Source organism: Prionailurus bengalensis, chromosome B2, assembly GCF_016509475.1.
Source record: "Prionailurus bengalensis isolate Pbe53 chromosome B2, Fcat_Pben_1.1_paternal_pri, whole genome shotgun sequence".
Taxonomy (NCBI): domain Eukaryota; kingdom Metazoa; phylum Chordata; class Mammalia; order Carnivora; family Felidae; genus Prionailurus; species Prionailurus bengalensis.
Window position 1 is genome coordinate 66,603,692 of NC_057349.1, and position 15,460 is coordinate 66,619,151.

The window sequence follows — 15,460 nt, forward strand, 5'->3', positions numbered from 1 at the left end:
ATCATATCATGTCACACTACTGCCCTCAGAGTAAAACCCAACCTCCTTAACTTCAGCCTACAATGATTTCCCTTCTTTGCCTCAACATAACTTTCCAGTTTCATCTTGTCTTCACTTCAGCTCTCTCCCTGTGTTTTGGCCACATCGTTCTTTCTGTTCCTCAATTCACCAAGAATTTCTGTCAATTCTGACAATTTCTGTCAGAATGCCTTTGCCACGGCAGTTCCCTTTGCCATTAATGTCTGTCTCCTTACTCCTATTTCTCTATATGGCTGCCTCCTTCCTCTCATTCAGGACTTAGCTTAAATATCTCCTCCTCAGTGAGACTTTTCCTGACCAATCAACCTAAAGTAGTCTTTAACATTCCTATACTATCCCTGTGTGTCATTTCACCTTAGCACCTGTTCCTACCTACTATTTCCTTGTTCATTTGTAGTGCCTGGCACACAGTAGGCTCTTAATAATTGCTTGTTGAAAGAATGAATTAACTTAGAGTGTTTAAAACACTGGCTCAAAATATGTTCCACACCTAGCTTCTTTCCTGTCTCTGGAGCCTAGTGGCAGAGGGTGGTTGGTAAAAACTGTCAAGCCTTCTGGGAAAACAAAGTGGAAAATGGTTGGAGTGGCAGAAATATAAGTTAGAAGGTCAAGGAGCCAAGAGAGCTTGGGTGAGAATCTTTCAGCCTTGGTAAATGGTATCTAAGTGTCAGATATCAGGATGCAGTTGGTAATTAAGAAGTTCTGAACTGGAAGCAAAAAAAAAAAAAAAAAAAAAAAAGAATGGTGGCAGAAAGATGGGTCAGTCCTGAGTCCAGACAGCCAGGGAGCTAGCATTGGGGCTTAGCTAATCCTTCCCACTTCTATCAGATAGTGCTAGTCTATCCTGAACTCTTTCTGAAGCCCTTCTTTAGCCTTGACTTTGCCCATCTTAAAGCCTAACTCTCATATATCAGATATTACAACCAGATTTCCTCCTAAGAGAAGTTTCAGGAGAGGTAAATACTCCATTGCTAGAGTTCATGTCTCTTCCCTCAATAGAGTGGTAGTTGTTTTCATTCATTGACTTTTATACTTTCTAGGTGTAAATAGGCAAACTTTTTTTTTTCATTGTTACATTAATGATGCTCTCTCAACAGAACTTTCTTTTTTTTCTTTTTTCTTTTTTTTCAACGTTTATTTATTTTTGGGACAGAGAGAGACAGAGCATGAACCGGGGAGGGGCAGAGAGAGAGGGAGACACAGAATCGGAAACAGGCTCCAGGCTCCGAGCCATCAGCCCAGAGCCTGACGCGGGGCTTGAACTCACAGACCGTGAGATCGTGACCTGGCTGAAGTCGGACGCTTAACCGACTGCGCCACCCAGGCGCCCCAACAGAACTTTCTAAGAATGACTGTTCTTACCCTCCTAGATTCTTATTGTAGAAAGGGCCTTGATCAATTATTTTAACAGTCCCCTTATTTTACAAAGTGCCTATTTGACCTGCTCCAGCTCACAAAGGGAATGGCAGACTCAGGATTAAAATCTGTATTTCCTGACTTCATGACTACTTAATTTGGAGTCAAAATTGGCATTACACTGTCATCTGAAAAGTGAGAAAGAGACAAATAAGTAAGTAAGTTGCCATCAAGATCGGGGACTGATTAAACAATAACAAAACACTCCAGATGTCTTTTGGAGTGGGTGCAGCTTGACTCCTTTCTTCTTACGCTTCTGGTTTGCAAACAGTAATGACTAATGACATTCCGAATGTTGGTCACAGGGCCTGGAAACATCCTGAGAGGATTTGGGTCAAGTATAGATTAGGATATACTAAATATAATTTTTGTTATAGCATATTATATTATTTTCTAAATCGGCACTTGTAGTCTCTGGTTACTTGTAGATTTAACTGGATCCTTCATTAGCCAGATGTCTGTTTCTTGACTACTTCAGGTAAAGAGAACTTGGCTGTACTTTTAATAGAACAGGTTTTGTTAGTATTACATAATCTTTACTCTTAGACTCTGCTATAACCTAACAGTTTTAGTTTATTCTCATTTCTTCAAGAAGAGGAATTGGTTATAGCACACCTGGCTTGTACAGATACGGTGGTCTTGAGGGAGGAAAGACTCAAACCATTCATGTAAAACAACTGAAGTAGAACTCGACTATATGATGGTGGTACCAATATGGTAATGATAATTCTCTTTTCCAAGTTCAACGTCAGAGAGTTTGGTGGAAAGATCCCGTTTCCTCAGCTGCTATCTTCAAGTTTTCCTTTTTAATCTTTGAATTGCTTTTTGATAATCTCTCTCTCTTTTTTGAGAGTTAAAGTCTTGTAAATTCTTATTAATTAGGTGGGTTCAGAATATGAGAGTGTTCCATTAAGTCAGAGAATTGCTTTCTGAAGTTGGCAATTTAATAAGATTTTTGAAGTTAAGAAGTTCACTGAATTTCTACCATGCACAAAGCACTCTGTCTTCTAGCAGCTTACACTCCAATCAGTATTCTCCTAGTGTGTTTGGAGTCCGGTTTAATGAATTCAAAGAGAAAGGGCATTTTTTTGTTTCCTTTGCCAATTTCCCCAGCTGGACATGCCTCATAAAAAAGAGGAAATTCCATGATAATGGAAATAAAAAATTGGGCATGTTGCCACATTAGGACGGAGGCCACTTCAGGGTGCCATTTAGATGTTGTGGTTCTTTGAATAGCATTTAAAGTTGAATTATAGCAGATGAGAAAAATCCTCTCAGGATAGGAAGAAGAAAATATGTCTTATACATATCCTTTGGCATATTGAAAATGCAGAATACTTAACTTTTACAACTTTATATCTTTTATAGTTCAAAATAATCTGATATGTAGGTAATTAGGGGAGATAACATAGAGGATAGATTTGCAACTGTAATTTTCTTTGGCTTTAGGTGGTAATAGGTGGAAAATACTCATGAATATTATAAATCAAAGGCAATCAAATACTGGGTAGGTAAGCTGAAGGAAGGAGATAACTGTATACTGGTAGAAACCAGTATAGAACTGCTGGGAGTTATTTATTTGCATATTTTTAAAGTAATATGTGTTTTTTTTTTAAGTTTATTTATTTTGAGAGAAAGAAAGAGTGTGCATACGAGTCGGGGAGAGGCAGAGGGAGAGAGAGAGAGACAATCCCAAGCAGGCTCTGCACTTATTGTGCCAAGCCAGACTCAGGGCTGCATCCAACGAACTGTGAGATCATGACGTGAGTCAAGATCAAGAGTGGAATGCTCAACCGCTCAACTGATTGAGCCACCCAGGTGCCCCAATTTATTTGTTTTTTTGTATGGTGGCTTTTTCTCTCAAGATCTAAATTTTGGGTGAAGTGTTGTGGTCAGAACTTCATTTCAATCAACAATAGTCAATATTTTAGGGTCTCATTAATTTATATAATAAACATTTTTGGTATGCAAATTGTATTTCAAGACACTGGATTGGGTATTGTGAATATAAGTGTAGAAGTGTCAATCAGACAAAATCTCTGCCCCCATGGAACTTAGAGTCTAGTGGAGAGGCAGATATGCACAAGTGAGTATGATTGTTATGGGTAGTTTGCAGAAATTCAGAGCGTTGTGGAATCAAATAACCAGGCAACCTTACCTAGTTTGGTAAGAGAGAGGTTTATATAAGGAAGTGACATTCAAACTAAGAAAGCAAGGATTAGTGGGAGTTAGCCAAATGAAGTGGGGTGTGTGTTCATGTGTGAGAGAGACACAGAGGGATAATGGTGCTGAGTCAGGAAGGAAGAATGAGTTCCAGAAATTCCAGGCAGGGGAAACTGCATGTATGGGAACCTAGATGTGGCTGGAATTCTCTGAGGTGGGAAGTGAGGTGGGAGAGATGAGGCTGCAGAGATAAACATGGAACGGATCACTCAGGGTCATGCCAGGGATTCGTGCTTTGGCATGAGGGTAATGGGGAGCCTGGGCGGGGATTTTGATTAGTAAGAATCAGCTGGAAAGGGTGGAAATGAGAGCATCAGTCAATGGCCTGTTGTAGAAATGTAGGTATTTGGGCATTCTGGACTCCTCCTCCCAGCTTAGTTATTAAGTCTTAAGCGTTGCGGCAAGATGGCGGCTTAGGAGGACGCTGGGCTCACCGCACGTCCTGCTGATCACTTAGATTCCATCTACACCTGCCTAAATAACCCAGAAAACCGCCAGAGGATTAGCAGAACAGAGTCGCCGGAGCCAAACGCAGACGAGAGGCCCACGGAAGAGGGTAGGAAGGGCGGCGAGGCGGTGCGCGCTCCACGGACTGGCGGGAGGGAGCCGGGGCGGAGGGGCGGCTCGCCGGCCAAGCAGAGCCCCCGAGTCGGGCTTGCAAAAGCGGAGGGGCCGGGCGGACTGTGTTCCGACAGCAAGCGCGACTTAGCGTCTGGGAGGTCAGAAATTAACAGCTCTGCTCGGAAAGCGGGAAGGCTGGAGGACAAAGGGAGGGAGAGCTGCTGAGCCCCCTGACAACAGAGCTCAGTTTGGTGGGGAACAAAGGCGCTCGCCAGCGCCATTTCCCTCGCCCATCCCCCAACCGAAATCCCAAAGGGAACCGGTTCCTGCCAGGGAACGTGCTCGCTCCGCGCAAACACCCAACTCTGCGCTTCTGCGGAGCCAAACCTCCGGCAGCGGATCTGACTCCCTCCCGCTGCCACAGGGCCCCTCCTGAAGTGGATCACCTAAGGAGAAGCGATCTAAGCCTGCCCCTCCTGCCCCCGAGCACCTTGCCTACCCACCCCAGCTAATACGCCAGATCCCCAGCATCACAAGCCTGGCAGGGTGCAAGTAGCCCAGACGAGCCACACCACCCCACAGTGAATCCCGCCCCTAGGAGAGGGGAAGAGAAGGCACACACCAGTCTGACTGTGGCCCCAGCGGTGGGCTGGGGGCAGACATCAGGTCTGACTGCGGCCCCGCCCACCAACTCCAGGTATACACCACAGCACAGGGGAAGTGCCCTGCAGGTCCTCACCACGCCAGGGACTATCCAAAATGACCAAGCGGAAGAACTCCCCTCAGAAGAATCTCCAGGAAATAACAACAGCTAATGAGCTGATCAAAAAGGATTTAAATAATATAACAGAAAGTGAATTTAGAATAATAGTCATAAAATTAATCGCTGGGCTTGAAAACAGTATACAGGACAGCAGAGAATCTCTTGCTACAGAGATCAAGGGACTAAGGAACAGTCATGAGGAGCTGAAAAACGCTTTAAACGAAATGCATAACAAAATGGAAACCACCACAGCTCGGCTTGAAGAGGCAGAGGAGAGAATAGGTGAACTAGAAGATAAAGTTATGGAAAAAGAGGAAGCTGAGAAAAAGAGAGATAAAAAAATCCAGGAGTATGAGGGGAAAATTAGAGAATTAAGTGATACACTAAAAAGAAATAATCTACGCATAATTGGTATCCCAGAGGAGGAAGAGAGAGGGAAAGGTGCTGAAGGGGTACTTGAAGAAATCATAGCTGAGAACTTCCCTGAACTGGGGAAGGAAAAAGGCATTGAAATCCAAGAGGCACAGAGAACTCCCTTCAGACGTCACTTGAATCGATCTTCTGCACGACATATCATAGTGAAACTGGCAAAATACAAGGATAAAGAGAAAATTCTGAAAGCAGCAAGGGGTAAACGTGCCCTCACATATAAAGGGAGACCTATAAGACTCGTGACTGATCTCTCTTTTGAAACTTGGCAGGCCAGAAAGAATTGGCAAGAGATTTTCAGGGTGCTAGACAGAAAAAATATGCAGCCGAGAATCCTTTATCCAGCAAGTCTGTCATTTAGAATAGAAGGAGAGATAAAGGTCTTCCCAAACAAACAAAAACTGAAGGAATTTGTCACCACTAAACCAGCCCTACAAGAGATCCTAAGGGGGACCCTGTGAGACAAAGTCCCAGAGACATCACTATAAGCATAAAACATACAGACATCACAATGACTCTAAACCCGTATCTTTCTATAATAACACTGAATGTAAATGGATTAAATGCGCCAACCAAAAGACATAGGGTATCAGAATGGATAAAAAAACAAGACCCATCTATTTGCTGTCTACAAGAGACTCATTTTAGACCTGAGGACACCTTTAGATTGAGAGTGAGGGGATGGAGAACTATTTATCATGCGACTGGAAGCCAAAAGAAAGCTGGAGTAGCCATACTTATATCAGACAAACTAGACTTTAAATTAAAGGCTGTAACAAGAGATGAAGAAGGACATTATATAATAGTTACAGGGTCTATCCATCAGGAAGAGCTAACAATTATAAATGTCTATGCACCGAATACCGGAGCCCCCAAATATATAAAACAATTACTCATAAACATAAGCAACCTTATTGATAAGAATGTGGTAATTGCAGGGGACTTTAATACACCACTTACAGAAATGGATAGATCATCTAGACACACGGTCAATAAAGAAACAAGGGCCCTGAATGAGACATTGGATGAGATGGACTTGACAGATATATTTAGAACTCTGCATCCCAAAGCAACAGAATATACTTTCTTCTCGAGTGCACATGGAACATTCTCCAAGATAGATCATATACTGGGTCACAAAACAGCCCTTCATAAGTTTACAAGAATTGAAATTATACCATGCTTACTTTCAGACCACAATGCCATGAAGCTTGAAATCAACCACAGGAAAAAGTCTGGAAAACCTCCAAAAGCATGGAGGTTAAAGAACACCCTACTAACGAATGAGTGGGTCAACCAGGCAATTAGAGAAGAAATGAAAAAATATATGGAAACAAACGAAAATGAAAATACAACAATCCAAACGCTTTGGGACGCAGCAAAGGCAGTCCTGAGAGGAAAATACATTGCCATCCAGGCCTATCTCAAGAAACAAGAAAAATCCCAAATACAAAATCTAACAGCACACCTAAAGGAACTAGAAGCAGAACAGCAAAGGCAGCCTAAGCCCAGCAGAAGAAGAGAAATAATAAAGATCAGAGCAGAAATAAACAATATAGAAACTAAAAAAACTGTAGAGCAGATCAACGAAACCAAGAGTTGGTTTTTTGAAAAAATAAACAAAATTGACAAACCTCTAGCCAGGCTTCTCAAAAAGAAAAGGGAGATGACCCAAATAGATAAAATCATGAATGAAAATGGAATTATTACAACCAATCCCTCAGAGATGCAAGCAATTATCAGGGAATACTATGAAAAATTATATGCCAACAAACTGGACAACCTGGAAGAAATGGACAAATTCCTGAACACCCACACGCTTCCAAAACTCAATCAGGAGGAAATAGAAAGCTTGAACAGACCCATAACCAGCGAAGAAATTGAATCGGTTATCAAAAATCTCCCAACAAATAAGAGTCCAGGACCAGATGGCTTCCCAGGGGAGTTCTACCAGACGTTTAAAGCAGAGATAATACCTATCCTTCTCAAGCTATTCCAAGAAATAGAAAGGGAAGGAAAACTTCCAGACTCATTCTATGAAGCCAGTATTACTTTGATTCCTAAACCAGACAGAGACCCAGTAAAAAAAGAGAACTACAGGCCAATATCCCTGATGAATATGGATGCAAAAATTCTCAATAAGATACTAGCAAATCGAATTCAACGGCATATAAAAAGAATTATTCACCATGATCAAGTGGGATTCATTCCTGCGATGCAGGGCTGGTTCAACATTCGCAAATCAATCAACGTGATACATCACATTAACAAAAAAAGAGAGAAGAACCATATGATCCTGTCAATCGATGCAGAAAAGGCCTTCGACAAAATCCAGCACCCTTTCTTAATAAAAACCCTTGAGAAAGTCGGGATCGAAGGAACATACTTAAAGATCATAAAAGCCATTTATGAAAAGCCCACAGCTAACATCATCCTCAACGGGGAAAAACTGAAAGCTTTTTCCCTGAGATCAGGAACACGACAAGGATGCCCACTCTCACCGCTGCTGTTTAACATAGTGCTGGAAGTTCTAGCATCAGCAATCAGACAACAAAAGGAAATCAAAGGCATCAAAATTGGCAAAGATGAAGTCAAGCTTTCGCTTTTTGCAGATGACATGATATTATACATGGAAAATCCGATAGACTCCACCAAAAGTCTGCTAGAACTGATACAGGAATTCAGCAAAGTTGCAGGATACAAAATCAATGTACAGAAATCAGTTGCATTCTTATACACTAACAATGAAGCAACAGAAAGACAAATAAAGAAACTGATCCCATTCACAATTGCACCAAGAAGCATAAAATACCTAGGAATAAATCTAACCAAAGATGTAAAGGATCTGTATGCTGAAAACTATAGAAAGCTTCTGAAGGAAATTGAAGAAGATTTAAAGAAATGGAAAGACATTCCCTGCTCATGGATTGGAAAAATAAATATTGTCAAAATGTCAATACTACCCAAAGCTATCTACACATTCAATGCAATCCCAATCAAAATTGCACCAGCATTCTTCTCGAAACTAGAACAAGCAATCCTAAAATTCATATGGAACCACAAAAGGCCCTGAATAGCCAAAGGAATTTTGAAGAAGAAGACCAAAGCAGGAGGCATCACAATCCCAGACTTTAGCCTCTACTACAAAGCTGTCATCATCAAGACAGCATGGTATTGGCACCAGAACAGACACATAGACCAATGGAATAGAATAGAAACCCCAGAACTAGACCCACAAACGTATGGCCAACTCATCTTTGACAAAGCAGGAAAGAACATCCAATGGAAAAAAGACAGCCTCTTTAACAAATGGTGCTGGGAGAACTGGACAGCAACATGCAGAAGGTTGAAACTAGACCACTTTCTCACACCATTCACAAAAATAAACTCAAAATGGATAAAGGACCTAAATGTGAGACAGGAAACCATCAAAACCTTAGAGGAGAAAGCAGGAAAAGACCTCTCTGACCTCAGCCGTAGCAATCTCTTACTCGACACATCCCCAAAGGCAAGGGAATTAAAAGCAAAAGTGAATTACTGGGACCTTATGAAGATAAAAAGCTTCTGCACAGCAAAGGAAACAACCAACAAAACTAAAAGGCAACCAACGGAATGGGAAAAGATATTCGCAAATGACATATCGGACAAAGGGCTAGTATCCAAAATCTATCAAGAGCTCACCAAACTCCACACCCGAAAAACAAATAACCCAGTGAAGAAATGGGCAGAAAACATGAATAGACACTTCTCTAAAGAAGACATCCGGATGGCCAACAGGCACATGAAAAGATGTTCAGCGTCGCTCCTTATCAGGGAAATACAAATCAAAACCACACTCAGGTATCACCTCACGCCAGTCAGAGTGGCCAAAATGAACAAATCAGGAGACTATAGATGCTGGAGAGGATGTGGAGAAACGGGAACCCTCTTGCACTGTTGGTGGGAATGCAAATTGGTGCAGCCGCTCTGGAAAGCAGTGTGGAGGTTCCTCAGAAAATTAAAAATAGACCTACCCTATGACCCAGCAATAGCACTGCTAGGAATTTATCCAAGGGATACAGGAGCACTGATGCATAGGGCCACTTGTACCCCAATGTTCATAGCAGCACTCTCAACAATAGCCAAATTATGGAAAGAGCCTAAATGTCCATCAACTGATGAATGGATAAAGAAATTGTGGTTTATATACACAATGGAATATTACATGGCAATGAGAAAAAATGAAATATGGCCTTTTGTAGCAACGTGGATGGAACTGGAGAGTGTGATGCTAAGTGAAATAAGCCATACAGAGAAAGACAGATACCATATGGTCTCACTCTTATGTGGATCCTGAGAAACTTAACAGGAACCCATGGGGGAGGGGAAGGAAAAAAAAAAAAAAAGAGGTTAGAATGGGAGAGAGCCAAAGCATAAGAGACTGTTAAAAACTGAGAACAAACTGAGGGTTGATGGGGGGTGGGAGGGAGGAGAGGGTGGGTGATGGGTATTGAGGAGGGCACCTTTTGGGATGAGCACTGGGTGTTGTATGGAAACCAATTTGTCAATAAATTTCAGAATAAAAAAAATAAAATAAAAAATAAACTAAAATAAAATAAACAAACAAAAAAAAGTCTTACTTAAGTTATTAAGCAACATCCTTTACGATGTTTCCATCATTTGCCCTCTCCTTTTTCATTTCTAATATGCTTGTGAAAAACAACTTTCTTCCCCAGGTCTTTACCATCTACAATCTGCTTATGAACCACAGGGAAAGAAATTTTCCAAAACACTGAAGACGTATGTATGTCTTCCTCTTTAAAAAAAATGCAGATGCCTGTCTGATGAACCCCAAATGCCCCAGGTGCTTGCTTCCAGCTTCTTTTTACTCCCAACACTTTTGCCCTCAGGTGGGTTGCTTGGCCTCGTTAGTCCTCCTGGTGTTCCCGCACTGCTTCCGTTGGACTTTCTGTGCTTCCACTGCCTGTAGGGACTTTCTTCCTCTTCTCACTTTACTGGATGTCATCTGATCTCAATAAAGCCCCAGTTCCTCTGTGAAGTCCCAGATTTCATCTTCCTTTTTAATTACTCATTCCAGGAAACCCCATGCCACCAGTTATCTTCACTACCACCACCACCTTTAATTGTTACTCATTGTTTCAAGTATGTTTCTTGTCTCAATAGTTGTTGTTATGGACTAAAAGAAGAGTTGTGTACCCCCAGATTCATGTGTTGAAACCTCACCCTGCAATATGATGGCATTAGGAGATGTGACTTTTGGGAGGTGATTAGGATTAGATGAGGTCACAGGGCAGAACCCCCGTGTATGGACTAGTGCCCTTATGAAGAGTAAAGGGAGAACTTACTGTGCTCAGCTGTGTGAAGGACAAATCTGCATCTACAACCTGAAAACCACTCTCACCAGAGCTTGACCATCCCCGCACCCTGGTCTTGAACTCCCGGTCTCTAGAACTGTGAGAAATAAATTCTAAAGTTTGTAAGCCACTTAGCCTATGGTAATTTGTTATAGCAGTCCTAATTAGGACAATTGGATTATTTCTACTACAAACACAAAATATACAATAAATGATGAGGAATATTGCTTTTATCAAACGTAATACTTCTGTCAGCACTTTAGAATAATAAAAAATATCATTTAAATATATTTATGGCTTTGAAACTATTATTTTAGGTTAAAATGGACTTTTTTCTAAAATATGATTTCACTTTAAAATGAATTATATACCTAATTAAATGCATTTTCTTTGAGGAGTAAGTCACTTTTTAAGAAAAAATGATGAATATATTATGTATATTGCTTTAGTACAGATGAATAAATTCTTTTCATATTTTGGAAAGAAGAGTCTGATTAATGAAGATATATTATGGAAATATTTGTAAATATCTTCTCTTTATAAATGAATTAAGTCCTTCTTCCCTTCAGAATAAATATTATTGCACAACAGAAAGAATATTCTATGCTAAGATGTTCCTTACTGCTCTTCCTATACTGTGTTGAACTTAGACAGTAATGTGCTATATCAAATCAGAGTCTGATTATTTTGATTAAAAATGACTTTCTGAGCTACCATTTGTTTCTTCATTGAAGTACAGCAAGGTTACTATGTGACTTCATTATTTTGTAGCTCCTCAAGACATAAATAGAACTATATTCAACTAGTTATAAGCAGGTTTATATTATCTTGCTCGAAATAAGCCAGCTCGAAACCTGGCTTCAAAAACAAGGTTTGAAAAATTTACTTCATTACTTCAACAAATATCTTTTATGATTACAGAGTGTCACATACTGTATTAATTCCCGGAAAATCCCCAACCTTAATGAGGTCTGTTTAGAAAGAAATTAAGGAAAGACAACCAGCCATTACAGCACACAACATACACTTATGACAGGTAGTGACAGAAGAGCTCTAATATGCTCTAGAGTACACTGAGTCCAGGCCATGTCTGATATTTTTTGCTGCATTTTGCTGCAGAATGAGTTGGCTATAAGGCAGTTTTGCTGAGAAGATAAAAATCACAAAAAATAAAAGGGGAACATTCATTAAAAGGACATAATGAAACATGAAAAATGAAACAATTAAAAAGACTGTGAAATACAAAATATTTGACACTTAAAATGTGTGTAGATTCATGGCAGTGCTGTGCAAATAACTGATTTTATTTTGTGGATTCTTCCTAAGCACTTGTCTTCAATGTCTTTCATTCATAATATACATTTTTTTTTACTTTGTCTCCTTGTTCAGCATCTCACTTTTTCTTTTTTTGCTAAAATTTCTTCCTTCATTAAAAGAGGGGTGCCTGGGTGACTCGGTTGGTTAAGTCTCCTACTTCAGCTAAGGTCATGATATTATGGTTCATGGGTTCCAGCCCCGCATCGGGCTCTGTGCTAACAGCTCAGATCCTGGAGCCTGCTTCGGATTCTGTGTGTCCCTCTCTCTCTGCCCCTCCCCGACTCTTGCTCTGTCTCTCAAGAATAAATAAATGTTGGGCGCCTGGTTGGCGCAGTCGGTTAAGCGTCCGACTTCAGCCAGGTCACGATCTCGCGGTCTGTGAGTTCGAGCCCCGCGTCAGGCTCTGGGCTGATGGCTCAGAGCCTGGAGCCTGTTTCCGATTCTGTGTGTCCCTCTCTCTCTGCCCCTCCCCCATTTATGCTCTGTCTCTCTCTGTCCCAAAAATAAATAAACGTTGAAAAAAAAATTAAAAAAAAAAAGAATAAATAAATGTTAAAAAAATAAAATAAAAGAGGTATCAGTTTCCAAATACTAGGATGCATGTTTGTAACTCAACTTTATATTGTATTGTGAAAGCCTTCTACACTCTTCTTGGCATATCGTCATATATCCCTTGATAGATGCTCCAAAGTTCTTTGGAAAATGTGGGTTCAAAACTCTGTCCCACTGTATAGACTATTATGAGGGCTAAGATTTAATAATATAAAAATGGGAGTACTGCATCAATGGAGAAATGAAACCAAACTGTCAACCAGTTGAAACCAGTAAACTGTCAACCAGTTATTTTTTTTTTTTGTCTTTTATGGCAAAATTGCCTTACAGGTAATTAGTTCTACAACAAAAACGCTTATGGTGGAAATGCGTGCCACAAAGATGCTCCAGGTAGTGAAACTACCTGGAACCAGCCTGGGCATTAGGGAAGACTTTTAGAAGAAGGTGAACACAATGAGGTATTATTCAAAGGGGACAGCAGGTGCTAAGGTCCTATGGTGAGAGAACAGTCTTGGAATCAGGGGCGAGGAGGTGGGGGCCAGGTTCAGAAGCAGTACATGTTCCAAGGGTGTTCTGTACAGAGCCATGTTGGAGAAGTTTGGACCTTTGAGGAGAAGGTCTTCCCTTACCCAGTGAAGCTTTTTTTTTTTTTTTTTTTTTTGTAAATTTAAGAGAGATTATTAAAGAGAAAGTTATCTTCAAGTTAACCAGCCAAGATTTTTATAATACAGAGTTTCTTTATTCTTTACATAAGAAGGGCTAAAGATTTTGTCCTTTTTCCAGCCTCCTAGAGATTTTTTTTAAAGCACATGTGTATGAGCTACAATTAGAGGGAAAGAGGTACTGATCCCAGTTGCTGGAAAGCAGTACTTCTGCAGCAAGACTTTATCCTCTGGCAGGAGGATGTCTATGTCTAGAATGGAGCTATAGAAGAATTGTTTATATGGGGCTCAGAATTATTTTAACAAGACAAGAAATGTGATGTGTTGAGGGAATGGGAACTAATATGTGTTATGCCTGAAGACTCTGAAATCCTGTTAGCTGCTTTGACAAAGTATTTTCTTTTCTTTTTTTTAAATATAATTTATTGTCAAATTGGTTTCCATACAACACCCAGTGCTCATCCCAACAGGTGCCCTCCTCAATGCCCATCACCCACTTTCCCCTCTCCCCTACCCCTATCAACCCTCAGTTTGTTCTCAGGATTTAAGAGTCTTTTATGGTTTGCCTCCATCCCTCCTGTAACTTTTTTCCCCCTTCCCCTCCCCATGGTCTTCTTTTAAGTTTCTCAGGATCCACATAAGAGTGAAAAGATACGGTAGTGGTCTTTCTCTGCCTGACTTATTTCACTTAACATAATACCCTCCAGTTCCATCCATGTTGCTACAAATGGTCAGATTTCATTCTTTTCCATTCTGTTGTATATATACACCACATCTTCCTTATCCATTCTTCAGTTGATGGACATTTAGGCTCTTTCCATAATTTGGCTATCGTTGAAAGTGCTGCTATAAACATTGGGGTACATGTGCCCCTATGCATCAGCACTCCTGTATCCCTTGGGTAAATTCCTAGCAGTGCTATTGCTGGGTCACAGGGTAGATCAATTTTTAATTTTTTGAGGAACCTCCACACTGTTTTCCAGAGTGGCTGTACCAGTTTGCTTCCCACCAACAGTACAAGAGGGTTCCTGTTTCTCCACATCCTCGCCAGCATCTATAGTCTCCTCATTTGTTCATTTTAGCCACTGTGACTGGCGTGAGGTGATATCTGAGTGTGGTTTTGATTTTTATTTCCCTGATGAGGAATGACGTTGAGCATCTTTTCATGTGCCTGTTGGCCATCTGGATGTCTTCTTTAGAGAAGTGTCTATTCATGTCTTCTGCCCATTTCTTCACTGGATTATTTGTTTTTTGGGCATGGAATTTGGTGAGTTCTTTATAGATTTTGGATACTAGCCCATTGTCTGATATGTCATTTGCAAATATCTTTTCCCATTCCATTGGTTGCCTTTTAGTTTTGTTGATTGTTTCCTTTGCAGTGCAGAAGCTTTTTATCTTGATGAGGTCCCAATAGTTCATGTTTGCTTTTAATTCCCTTGCCTTTGAAGATGTATCCAGTAAGAAATTGCTGTGGCTGAAGTCAAAGAGGGAAAAAACCGCTTTCTCCTTTAGGGTTTTGATGGTTTCCTGTCTCACATTCAGGCCCTTCCATCCATTTTGAGTTTATTTTTGTGAATGGTGTGAGAAAGTGGTCTAGTTTCATTCTTCTGCATGTTGCTGCCCAGTTCTCCCAGCACCATTTGTTAGAGACTGACTTTTTTCCATTGGATATTCTTTCCTCCTTTGTCAAAGATTAGTTGGCCATACATTTGTGGGTCCATTTCTGGGGTCTCTATTCTATTCTGTTGGTCTGTGTGTCTGTTTTTGTGCCAATACCATGCTGTCTTGATGATTACAGCTTTGTAGTAGAGACTAAAGTCTGGGATTGTGATGCCTCCCGCTTTGGTCTTCTTCTTCAATATTACTTTGGCTATTCGGGTTTTTTTTTGATTGCATACTAATTTTAGGATTGTTTGTTCTAGCTTTGAGAAGAATGCTGGTGCAATTTTGATTGGGATTGCATTGAATGTGTAGATTGCTTTGGGTAGTATTGACATTTTAACAATATTTATTCTTACAATCCATGAGCATGGAATGTTCTTCCATTTCTTTATATCTTCTTCAATTTCCTTCATAAGCTTTCTATAGTTTTAAGCATGCAGATCTTTTACATCTTTGGTTAGGTTTGTTGCTAGGTGTTTTAT